The sequence below is a fragment of the Lytechinus variegatus genome, chromosome 6, assembly GCF_018143015.1.
Source record: "Lytechinus variegatus isolate NC3 chromosome 6, Lvar_3.0, whole genome shotgun sequence".
NCBI classification, from domain to species: Eukaryota; Metazoa; Echinodermata; class Echinoidea; order Temnopleuroida; family Toxopneustidae; genus Lytechinus; species Lytechinus variegatus.
Window position 1 is genome coordinate 45158014 of NC_054745.1, and position 12718 is coordinate 45170731.

Genomic DNA, 12718 nt, shown 5'->3' on the forward strand with positions numbered 1-12718 from the left:
AAAAGTAGTAAACATGGTGATATAAAGTGAAATTGGCAAGACAAGTTCCAATGCTTGGACAAAGATTCAGATTCAGATTCATTTATTATTGATCCATGATAAAATGCATAGAAATTTACTTATGCTGCATCTCATTTTACCATTTTCACTTATCTTCCCTCTTGTAATGATCTTAAAGTTTCACGAAATTGCAGTTGTTGGACGGTATAGATATATTTAGAATAAACATGATGTGATACTGAAATAATAAAGGCCGAAAACATGTTGAATATTGATATTATGATGCATGATATGCTTAGAGGGGAGAGAGAGAAAGGGAGAGACGGAGAGTAAGAAAACCAAGGGAATGAGGAAGGTTGAACATAAAGAGGGAGAGAGAGAGAGAAGGTAAGATATATGGATATGACGGGACAGGGATGATGGGTAGATTCTGTTTCAGCATTAGACATCATTCCCCTTATAACACTGGGGTAAATCCGATCCGAGCAATGGGGGGGGGGGGGGGGTGATAGCAATATACACCCCCCACATTAAAAGCTATGTATACTGGGGTATATGTCAAAGTTCACCTTTTACCTTTTTAAAGCATTACCTTTTATCTTCAGCATATTTTGTTTCTATTGGGGTATATGTCTATGTACATAATGCTACCATCTTGGAGTTAAGGACTTTAACGGGTTTTTTTATAGATGTAAAGTAATGGTGTACATTTAATCTAGTTATGCGAGCGAGTATTTGAAAGACAAAGTTATGTCCAAAAACCTCTTTCAAGACTGGGATGTAATTATCACATCACGGGCAGTGTATAACTGTGTATATACTTTAAATGTATATATTACTAAAGACATATAATGAATTCGTTAGATAGCTTTGTTGAAAAGGATTTGCTAGGTTATAATAAACGAATAAGTCAATATGCGACCAAGCGAAGCGAGGGATAGATATAATTTTGGATAGTCGTAAGACGAAATGATGCCCAAATCATCTTTCAAGGGGTATGTAATAGAATGGGCACATTTTGCTAGCCTTGAAAAGTTGCTTCAGTCGTTTAAAATGATGTGAATATTATTTCAGAGGATGATGAAGGTTAATTAGCAATAAATTACAGAACTACAGAAGAAAAGGAGAAGAAATAAAGAGAGCAAATAAGTATCAAACAGTCCATATTCTATTCAATGAAAACTCATGTGCTGACTGGTTAGAGGTGAGATGAGAATGAAAAAGGCAATCATCATTATCGGGATTAAGGGTGCTTATGAAATGATTATAAGTCATCACAAGCCACAAAATTAACTTCCAAATAGGTGATGAAATGCGATAACAATATTGCAGAAAGGAAAGATTTTGAATAAGCTAAGATTATATTGAGAGGTGATGCAATATTCAAAATTTGCAACAGAATTCATATTTGAAATGTTCAACAATTTTTGTGGAATCAATTAAAGTTTCTATACACGGATGAAATTGCAAAGTGTGAGGGAAATTTTGCTGTCCTAACTTGCCTCTGCGTTTAATTAACGGCATTGATTTGGTCAATGTCATCAGTAACTCATCGTTCTCTTAACTCTCGAAGTATAGAGTATACCTATATTTTCCTCGCTTCCACAAAGATGCAATGATAGTATGACACCCCCCCCCCCACACACACCCTTAACCATCGGTGTATGATAAATGATATTTCGATTGGTTTATGATCAAAGTAATAACCATATTCATTAGCCAATGGTATCACACACAATGAATACAAGGGGACGTATTACTCTCATTATGCATAGGATATTTACTATATGCTAAACGTAGGGATTTGTAATGGCCAAAGTCTTGTCAGATTAGATTGAACGCGGGAGTGGAGCGACTGCGCGAAAAAAAAATCATTTTTTCAGAATCCAAAATTAGGCAAATTTAAGCACTTTAACCGCATTTAAAGGTGAGTCCACGCATTAACAGTAGTATCCATCTATTGATTATTTGTTCTGTCTTGAAAAGGGGAGATGATTGTGCATGTCATCCCCCTCTTCACAATTGGAGATGTATCCCCCCATACCCTGTCATTTACGCCCGTGCCTCATGATATATAGTTATGTTTATGTGCAGTAAGTCAATGAAGTTTGTAAAACCTGATATTGAGAGGGTTAAACTTGCGTGTATTGTTCAACACGATGTTCATTAGGAAGCAAAATCTATAAGCGCTGGACGAGAGAAGTGAACAAATGATATACGTACCCACCGCCAGGAGAAAAATTATAGCCATAATATGACTGGTCGTTCATGAGGATGATGATGGTGGTGGTGGTGATGGTAATTATGATGATGATAATGATGGTGGTGGTGATGATGATGATGATGATGATAATGATGATGATGATGGTGATGATGATGATGATTATGATTATTATGATGATAAGAATTTGTCTTTGATTGCTGGTTCCATAGCTAAATCGAACTGAAAAGTAGTTCATTTTTTATACACAACATAAACATATATTTTTGGAAATTTGTGCATTGCTATGATACATGGGACTTAAGTGACTGTTCTTAGAACATTAGGCCTATCTTATTCTTCATATTCCTCATATCATACTGCTCATGATGGTGATAATGATGACAATGATGATGTTAATGATAACGATGACAATGACGGTAATGTTAATGACAATGATGTAGACGACGGTCCAGAATACAATGACTAGTATAATAATTTGTTATTCGTAAGAAGGGTCAATATAGAATTGAGTTAATATTATAATACATATAGCAAAAAACTTTATAATACCTAGCTTTAATAGACAAAAGATAATTGTATAAAGGATATTGATATTGATTGCATGTTATATAGTGTATATAGAACAATTGGGCACTTATCATCAAATTGCACTTAATATATTTGTATGTATATACTTGTTTTCGAATTGGTGTAATAAGCTTATTAAAATGGTGTTAGTTTGTACGTATATATTCTGTGATATGATATTATGAATAACCTCGTAATCTATCAATTTGTGAAAATTCATAATGATTGCGTTTAATGTGTTGATAATTGGAAAAAGATCCTATGTAATTTTGAAACTCTTTCATCTTCAAAATATAGTGTAGAGACCTCATTGGTCAGTCTATAAGCGTTGTGTAGATTAACAGTGGAAAATGATAAGAATGTTGGTTTCAGCAAAATACTGATTTCTAAAAATTTCAGTTCTATGCGTTGTCTTATGGTATATCTTTGAAAATACATGTACTAATGATCTCATTTTTACAGATTTCTAGTAGAATCAGTGTTTACAGCAACGATCCTTATTTAATTTATCTTTAATTTGCGAGACTTATCAATATAATGTTGACCATGATATATCAAAATAATAATGATGAGTTAATGATGTTTTCGAAATGACTGCCATGCCCTACGTTTCAAGAAAAAAACAATAATATACGTTTTGGAGGATATGTGCTTGATCTTAATGTTACTATTCCTTGATATGATATAAGTTGTAATTAAAATGAGGTATATTTATTCATCATGAATCATAAATTATGAAATTTATTCAAGCTTATAAAGTTGTGTTTTTGAGTAGCTGGTAATGGAAACCACAACATATGAGTAGTTCTTTTACTTAATGTATTTCCGCCTCCTAAGTTGATATGTTTCATGTTAATTTTTGGTGTTGTGTAGAAGCAACATGACATCAGTGGGATCTTTCTCTTTTATTTTTTGGTGAAATTTTCTATCGCACTTTGACTCGTTTGCGTGAAAAATATTTTTGTGGGGAATGTTTGGCATAAATCACAGTCTCTTCTCTTTTGTCAGTGTACATTTTCAGCAAGCTGATTTCGAACAATAATTGGAAGCAAAAAGGTTGTTATTGTTGAGCACGAAAATCGGATTGGGAATACCCAATTTAGTCATCTTTTCACAAAAGTTTACAGTCAATCGTAAAACTACAATGGCAAATAAAGATCATGGTTGAATGTACTTAATTGTTCATAATAATCACAATGAACCAACCAGAATCAAAACTTACAACGAGAAATTGATAGTAAATCTGTGTGTTACGAGGCCGCTGATCGTCGATGTTGTATATTGGACTCTGTTGTTAAATCACTTCTTTATTATTGAATGCAGACATACATTAAATCTCGTTTGATTTGTTCAATAATATATGGAGACTTGTGAACGCTTGTGAAAAATAAAACTACACTGATCAGATTCATGTTAACATTTTGACTGAGATATATGTTATTGTTTTATGTGAAAGCAATCAATATCACGCACAACATTTACTGCAATGTGATATGACTGATCGTAAGAGTTTTATTTCATTATGTTACAAGACACTGAGAGTGGTTATTATTGAGAGGGTACAAAGAAGCAGAGCGAGTGAGAGAGAGAACTAGTATATTGATTAAACAGAGAGAAGAGATAACTTGTGAGATAAATATGATTGATTTAAGGGAAAGTGTGCGTGTGTGCGTGGGGAGAATGGAATAAACCAGTGGAAATAAATAGAGGACAGAGATGATGGACCGAGAATGGGAGAATGTTACTAGAGTATAGAGCGAGTGCGTGGGGTGTGGGCCTGAGGGAGCAGAGCGATCGAGAGGGGGTGCATTGGTTATAAAGAGAGAAAGAGAAAGTTTGTGAGATAAAGATGATTGATTTGAGAGAGAGTATGTGTGTGTGTGCGTGTGTGGGGGAGAAGGGAGTGTAAAAGAGGACAAATAAAGATGAAGAACAGAGATGGCGAAGGGAATGGAGGTGTATTAGAATGGAGAGAAAGAGTGTGTGTGTGGGTGTGAGGGGGGGGGAACAAAACAGGAAATATAAAGATGAAGAACAGAGATGGCGAAGGGGAATGGAGGTGTATTAGAATGGAGAGAGAGAGTGTGTGGGGGAGAAGGGAGAACAAAAGAGGAAATATAAAGATGAAGAACAGAGATGGCGAAGGGGAATGGAGGTGTATTAGAATGGAGAGAGAGTGTGTGTGGGGGAGAAGGGAGAACAAAAGATGAAATATAAAGATGAAGAACAGAGATGGCAATGGGAAATTGAGGTGTATTATAATGTACAGAGAGGGAGAGGGGATGTGTGTGGGGGAGAAGGGAGAGTGTGTCCGTGAATGGAGGATGGATTAAAAAAAGAAAGGAAAGATATAAATGGACAACAGAGATGAGGGGTAGAGGATGGGAGAGGATTAGTACAGAGAAAATAATTTGCATTGGGGTGTGCACACGTGCGTGTGTGTTTGTGTTAGGGAGGGAGAGTGCCTGTGTGTATGTGTGGGTGTGTGAATGGAGTGTGGATTACAAAAGAGGGGAGAGATGAGGGGTGGAGAATGGGAGAGAGTTAGTACAATGGAGAGAGAAAAGAGTTTGAGTGGGTGTGTGCGCGGGTTCTTGTGTGTGTGATAGGGCAGGAGGAATATTGATGTCAAATTTCAAATTTGAAGCAAATCGAGTCAACATAAAAGAAGATTGCCAATTAGTTCAACAAGAGGACAACGTTCTAAAGAGTAAAGGCTTGTTACGGTCAAAATGTCCACCATCTTTATCTTAATACATTGAATTCATTTTGTCATTTGTTAGCCATGGAGAAGACCAGAGTGTAAGTTCAATGAAAGTATTAAGCCTGGAAATGGGGTCTTACCATGATATGATGGACTTCAACACTAAGGAATATCACTTGAACAAGTGCAGGTCAACAGCAATTCAAAAGTTCTAATTTTTGGTGGCTGCTTCTCCCCCCCCCCCCGCCCTCCTCCCCCGTTTGATTAATACAATATGTAATCAATTTTCAAACAGGATAGGAAAGGATAGTAGTTGAGATGGAGTTATTAAAATGTAGTTGTATTTTTATCACCACGTAGCTCATGGATCACATCAAATTCTTTTTTTTTGCAATCAATTCTTAACCGGTTTAATCTGAAACACGAAACTGTTACTCTGCTCTGGTTCTCATGTAAATGCACCTACATACATGCGATATGCGATCATCAGTGGCGTAACGTGCCCCCCCCCCCATCGGCTGGCAAAAAAAAAAAAACGGGGGAAAGAAGAAAAAGAGGGAAAAGGGAAGAGAAAGGTAGTGGGGAAAGAAGAAATTATTGTTCATTATAATGTTATATTATGTTATGTGATATGTTATGTTACATAAAAAGCATTTTTTTCATAACTTTATAAAACATTATTTGCTTCATAGTGTCTTCATTGTTCATGTTGTTCCTGGTGCTCGCACAGACTGATTAACTACATGTATATATATATATAATCCTGTTGTACTAAAACCTCCCGTTTTCAATCAATATACAACAAATATATTTCCACGCAATTCGAGTTATTATTGTTTTATGTATTGACATATTCTTCTTTTTCATGACTACTTAAAGTGATTGCCCTATTTTAAGGTCTTAATATAAAACATTTCCTGTCCGTGCTAACGTTCGCATAAGTAGATTGGTGGGATTTCTGCTCTTCATGAACTTAAATCAGTCCTTAAAACGTCAATTTTTCTGAATATCTGAATATGAAAAATGTTCAGCTCGCGCTCGCATCACTTGGTTAGTGAAATACGTAGGGTCTTAGTGAATTTCTACAAAGAAGCCTTAGAATGCCCCTCTTCAGGTCTGAATTTCCTGCATAATTTTCAGCTCGCGCTTCGCTCTCGCAGTATTTGATTAGTGAGATGCGTATGATAATCATGATTACAATTACTTCAAAAAGTACTTCATGTGTTTAGATGTAATTCTAACAAAATCAGCAAGCGCTTGGCACTCACATTGGATAACTATACTCTTAATGAATTCCTATAAAAGATAGTCCTTAAAATATCAATTTCTGGGGTCAATATATATACTAAAATTTTAACTCGCGCTTCGCGCTCGCATCATTTGGTTATTGAAATATGCACGGTCTTAGGGAATTCCTACAAACAAGCCAAGAATGCCTCTCGTCATGTCTGAATTTCATAAATTTTCAGCTAGCGTGTGTGTATTTTAGTTTTGTCAGACGTGTAATCAATTAGATATGATTATTTATGTCTGGGACCGACATTTAACGTCACCATCCGAAGGACGTGACCAGGGCTCGAATCTTTAGCCTCTGCATCAATTTGTAACTTCCCCACAGCTTGGATTACAGGCGCACGCCACAACCCCCAGTTTCTGCTAGCGCTTCGCCCTTGCAGTATTTGATTAGTAAGATGCGCTTGATAATCATGATTACAATGACTACAAAAGGTGCTTTATGACTGTGTTTAGATGTAATTCTAATAAAATCAGCAAATGATGGCACTAGCATTAGATGAATATGGAAAGATATTCATACTCCTAGTGGATTCTGAAATATAGTCCTTAAAATTTCCCTGGTTAGGGTCAATATATACAAAAAAATTAGCTCGCGTTTCGCGGGCACATCGTTTGTTTAGCGAGACATTTACGAGTCATGATTGAAACCAAATTGCTTGTAATGTCCCCTTTTAGCTCTGAATATCCAAAATTTTCAGCTCGCGCTTCGCGCTCGCATTATTTAATCTGTGAGATACATATTCGTTCAATGGCACTGCATGTCAATAAAATATCTCTATTAGGTCAGTATACCTGACAACCCTAAGTGACTCAAAAATTTTGCTGGTGCCCCCCACCACAATACCGTGACCCACGGTACGCCACTTGCGATCGTCATACACTCACTGTTCCTTTCTTACTTTATGGAATTTCAATCTTTTCAAATGCTGTCTCACCTTCTTATGTCTCTCTTTTCCCCCGTTTAATAAACACTAATTTGCTTTAAATCATATTCATATTGATATATATTCATGTATTGACATTTTAAGTGCAGTGCATTAAACGGATATGTACGTCACCGATCAAATAGCGCGAGCTGAAAATGTTTGATAATCAGATCAAATTGGGACGTTATAAGTAAATTTTTGTAATCATGATACGTACCTGTCTCATTAAACAAAAAATGAGAGCGCGAAGAGCGAGCTGAAAATTTTGCATATTTTACCCCATACAGGGATATTTTAAGGACTATTTTTTTTAAGGAATCAATTAAAAGCATACATATCTCAACATAGTCATCTAATGCGAATGTCAACATGGCCAAGTGCCTGTTGAATTTGTTACAATTACATCTCAACACACGAAGCACTTTTTGTAGTTGTAATCATTATTATCATACGCATCTCACTAATCATATATTGCGAGCGCGAAGCGCGAGCTGAATATATAGGAAATTCAGACCTGACGAGGGGCATTCTAAGGCTTGTTTGTAAGAATTCACCAAGACCAAGCGTATTTCACTTACCAAACGATGCGAGCGCGAAGCGCGAGCTGAACATTTTTCATATTCAGATTTATTTAAGAAAATGGGGCAATCACTTCAAATAGTCATGATAAAGAAGCATATGTCACTACATAAAACGATAATAACTTGAAATGCGAGGAAATATATTTGGTGTATATTGACTTGAAAACGGGAGGTTTTAGTACTGCAGGATCATATATCTCGTTGAACAGACAATGCGGGCACAGGAACAATAAAGACATAGGCCCTGGGATAATCATGTTTCATAAAATTATGAAAAACGTTTTTTTATGCAAACATAATTATAATGAACAATAATTTATTTTTTCCCGCTACGTGTCTCTTCCTTTCTCCCTCTTTTTTCCTTTTCCCCTTTTTTGGTCAGCCGATGGGGGGCGGGGTGGGGCACGTGCCCCCATGCCCCCCATAGTTACGCCACTGTATTCACAAGAAGCACTAAAGCACGCCCTCATCAATACTTTCATTGTGAAGCTCATACCAGCTCTAATTATATGACGAGTGAGAAGGGTGTGGTTGTGAAGTTTCCCCAAAGGGCCTTGAAATTATTGTTAAAGAGTAATTTATGTTTTACATTTGACGAGCAAAAAAAGATACAAAATATAGCTTTCCGCTCAAAAAAAAAAGATTTTGGTTAAATTTCTATATTTCGGCATACCCGCCTGATTTCCAGTAGGTAATAAACAACACATCCTAGACATGTACGACAAATCGTTTTGTTTTTTTTTTGTAAAGCGCACACAAATTGTGTATTTATTTTTAAACAAAGTTTCTATATATTTTTACGACCCAATATCTATTTGTTGTAGTTTTGTAATAAAACTAAGTAAAGGGCTTGCCTTTGTACAAGCTTTGCTTTTTTCAGCGAGACCCACCTTTTTACTTTTAAATACAAATGTCATCTGAGATATCATGTATTTATTTATTCAATTATTTATTTAATGAATTGTGTTCCTTTAATGATTATCTTATACATACATATTATCTATGTTTTGTAGTATTTTCGACCATGTTATGTTATGTTTAACATATTATGTACGATTGTGAAACGGAAATCAATAAATCAAATCAGTCCCTGGGGTGGGGTGATTCAGCACTACCAGTGCCCCTGTTTCCTTATTGTCACTATACCGTACACATGTCTCTCTTTCCCTGCTTATTTCTTTGTGAAGTGTTCAATGCTTAGCAAGTTCATTATGTCTCTCCTTTCACTCCCTTTTCATAAACATTCCTTTGCTTTAATTCATATTCATGTTAATCTATTCACAATAAACACTGACGCATGTCTCTCATCAATGCTTCCATTGTCGCTAATAACTCCTCCAATCAGAAATGCTCTAATCATGTGACCTCCAATAAATCATGACGTTTACCTATTTTGCCTTTGATATAGTGCGTCCAACAAAAAGGAAACCCGTTTTCAGAGATAGATTTTACAATCAAAATGAATATGTTTTTATAATGAATTTGATACTCATGTCAAGAGTGGAATCTCATCTCTCATTTTGAAACCCACAGTTTTAATAGAAAATCGCTTACACACGACAAATTACAAAATATTGAGGCATATAAGAATCGATTTGCGTAGAAACTTACGTGTGAAATTGAATCCACTGTCATTAAAGGGATCACTTGAGAGAAACTTAACAAAGAATTCAAAAGGAATGCTAATGAGTTAGTCGTCAAATATGCACGGTCGTCGTATCACGAACAATGTTCGCATTCTGGATTTGACATTAAAATTTCAAACTCGTCTTGCTCAATAATGCATGGTGTTCGTCTCATGCTATAAAGAGGAATAATTGAATTAATTGATTATGTAAATGAAATATAAGAATTCATTTGGCTTTGAATTGAAAATTCATGGGAATCCCGGGTTTTTTTTTCTAGGTCGTACTGTATATGAGGTGTAAAAAAGACCTCGTCAGATGCCGAAAATATACTTACCGTTTCTTTTTAACTTTCTTTGGGAAATGTCAGATATTTCATTAATTGGTCCTCTCTCTGTCTCTTTTCTCCTCAATCTCAGTGCTATACTATCTCTGTCTCTCTTTCCCCTTCTCTTAATTTAATTCATATTTATATCAATCAAGGGGTCGTGTGGTCCAGTGGTTAGAGCATTGGACTCATAATCGCGAGGTTGTGAGTTCGAATCCCTACTCTGCCATTGTCTCCACTTTGATAAAAAGGCCAGAGAGTAATATCTGTCGTCTATAAGGTCAGCCACTAAGACTGATTAACCTAGACGTAAAATGTTTCCTAGGTAATTGGTTATGTACCAGCTTGGCGTTTACCAGCAAAACGCTGTCCTGCCATAAACAGAAACAAAATCTATTCAGAATACTCATTGAATTTCATCAATTGTCGACGCTCCCACCTTGAAGCTATTATTACCATGTTCGATGCAAACATGTGACTACTGAAAACTGAGTTGTGACATTTCTCTCAATTAATATTTAATATTCATCCAACTCACAGTAGTACTACCTAGCCATGTGTGAAAATTATCTCCGAAAATAAGGGAATTACCACTGGGTAATCCGTAGACGTGTCACGACATTGATCATGTACATACGCCATCTTGTCTCGCTTAGATAATTATAGTTTAACACATCGGTCTCTGAAGTTTATACAAAGTTTTAAGATAACATCAAAACGATCATTTCTTTTCAAGAGATCGCCATAGACGATGACGTCATAATACATCAGAGAGGATCTATAAAAACAAGGTGAGTAATAAAGGTCGTTATACCCTACAACAGGGGTTCTCAAACTTTTTCTTTGAATGGCCAGATGAGACAACAAGTAAACCTGAAAGGGCCTGGGTGGAGTGGATAATTAGAAAAAAAATGTACGCAAAGCGGAAAGACCCTTGCGGTCGGTGTCCGAGATGCTCTCTTGTGCAATCTGGCTCTTATTTTTTGAGCATTTAATAACAAAAATATAACAGTTTTATATGAAACGCAGGCAAAATAAGAAAAGATTTCAAAATGCAGCGAGAGTCAATATTAATGAAAACAAAAATGTAGTATCTATATTGTACCTATACATACCTGGTATTGGGGAGACAATTAATATCTTAAAGTACCAATATTTTTTGGTAGTCAAAGTAGAATTAATAATAAAGTATGTCTGATGTAGACTCTAACAAGGATGTCAGTCTCCTAGTCACTTTCAATATACATGTGAAAAATTTCTGTCAGCAACAAGTTGCTTGAACCTTGGCACAAAAAGTGTAATTGCCAACAAAGACACTGGTACAAATGTTCACTGGTCAAGCAGGGCCGCGGAAGCGCGGGGGGGGCCCACTTTTTTCCCAAACCATGCACAAACAACGTAAAAATAGTGACCATATGATTGTGATTTTTTGCATGGCCAGCCACCACCCCCCCCCCCCCCCCACTTTGAAAACCGTTCCGCGGCCCCTGTCAAGGTACTTCGGTATGAGTTCTTTAAAAGTGTTCATTGTGGAAATGTACTTTCGCACCTGTATTTTGATCCAAACATGGTGAGAACAGCGGTGGTCATCTAATAAGAGAGTAGATCGAACAGACAGAAAAGACTCTACTAAACTTTGTTTAATAGTCAAATTAATTTACCTGCCATTACTTTTATTACAGTTAGGTCTACAAAGATACACATTGTAATCATATTCAGCTATGTTTCATATTGTGACCTAAAAATAAAAATAAAAAATGACACTTTATAAATGCTCTTATGAGAAAACGATATTGGTCGGAGTTTCTATTCATAGTTTGTTTGAAACATTATCTGAAAGTGAAGAATTTCCAATGGCAAAGGGGAAACGCTCTTGTAGTTTAGGTTTTCAGATGAATATTTTGTTTCCTTTATCAATCTTCGTGATCTCTAGGAAGACTCTTATCTTACTAGCTGATTTGTAAGTAATGTCTGCAGATGCATGTTTTTTGGTTGAAAGGAATATGACTGAGATTTGAACCTCTCTTTCTTCTTGCTCATCTCTTCCTTTCCTCTACAGTGCGTATAAAAAATTGCACTTAGGAGAATCCTAATATATATATGTGTGTGTGTAAAATATCCTAAAGTTTTTTTCCACAATTAAAAATTGGTACAGGTCTCTTTAAAAGAATGACGATATAACTGCTACTTTCCGCTTGAGTGAGCACATCTTACTTTTGAAAATTTCGGAAAAAATTATTTACACAGAAATTGAAAAATAGTTATATGGATAAAGGTAAACATCAATTAGGAAGAGTTCATTGACTTTATAAAAATAGTAATTTGAAAATATGTTTTACCTTTTTAACTTGTTTCCTTGCCCGAAATAGTTCATAGAGCCCCAATGCGCCTTTACCCCCCCCCCCCACACACACACACACAAGGCATTATGACGGCATCTGGCTTTACACAGAGATGAATGGCTTGA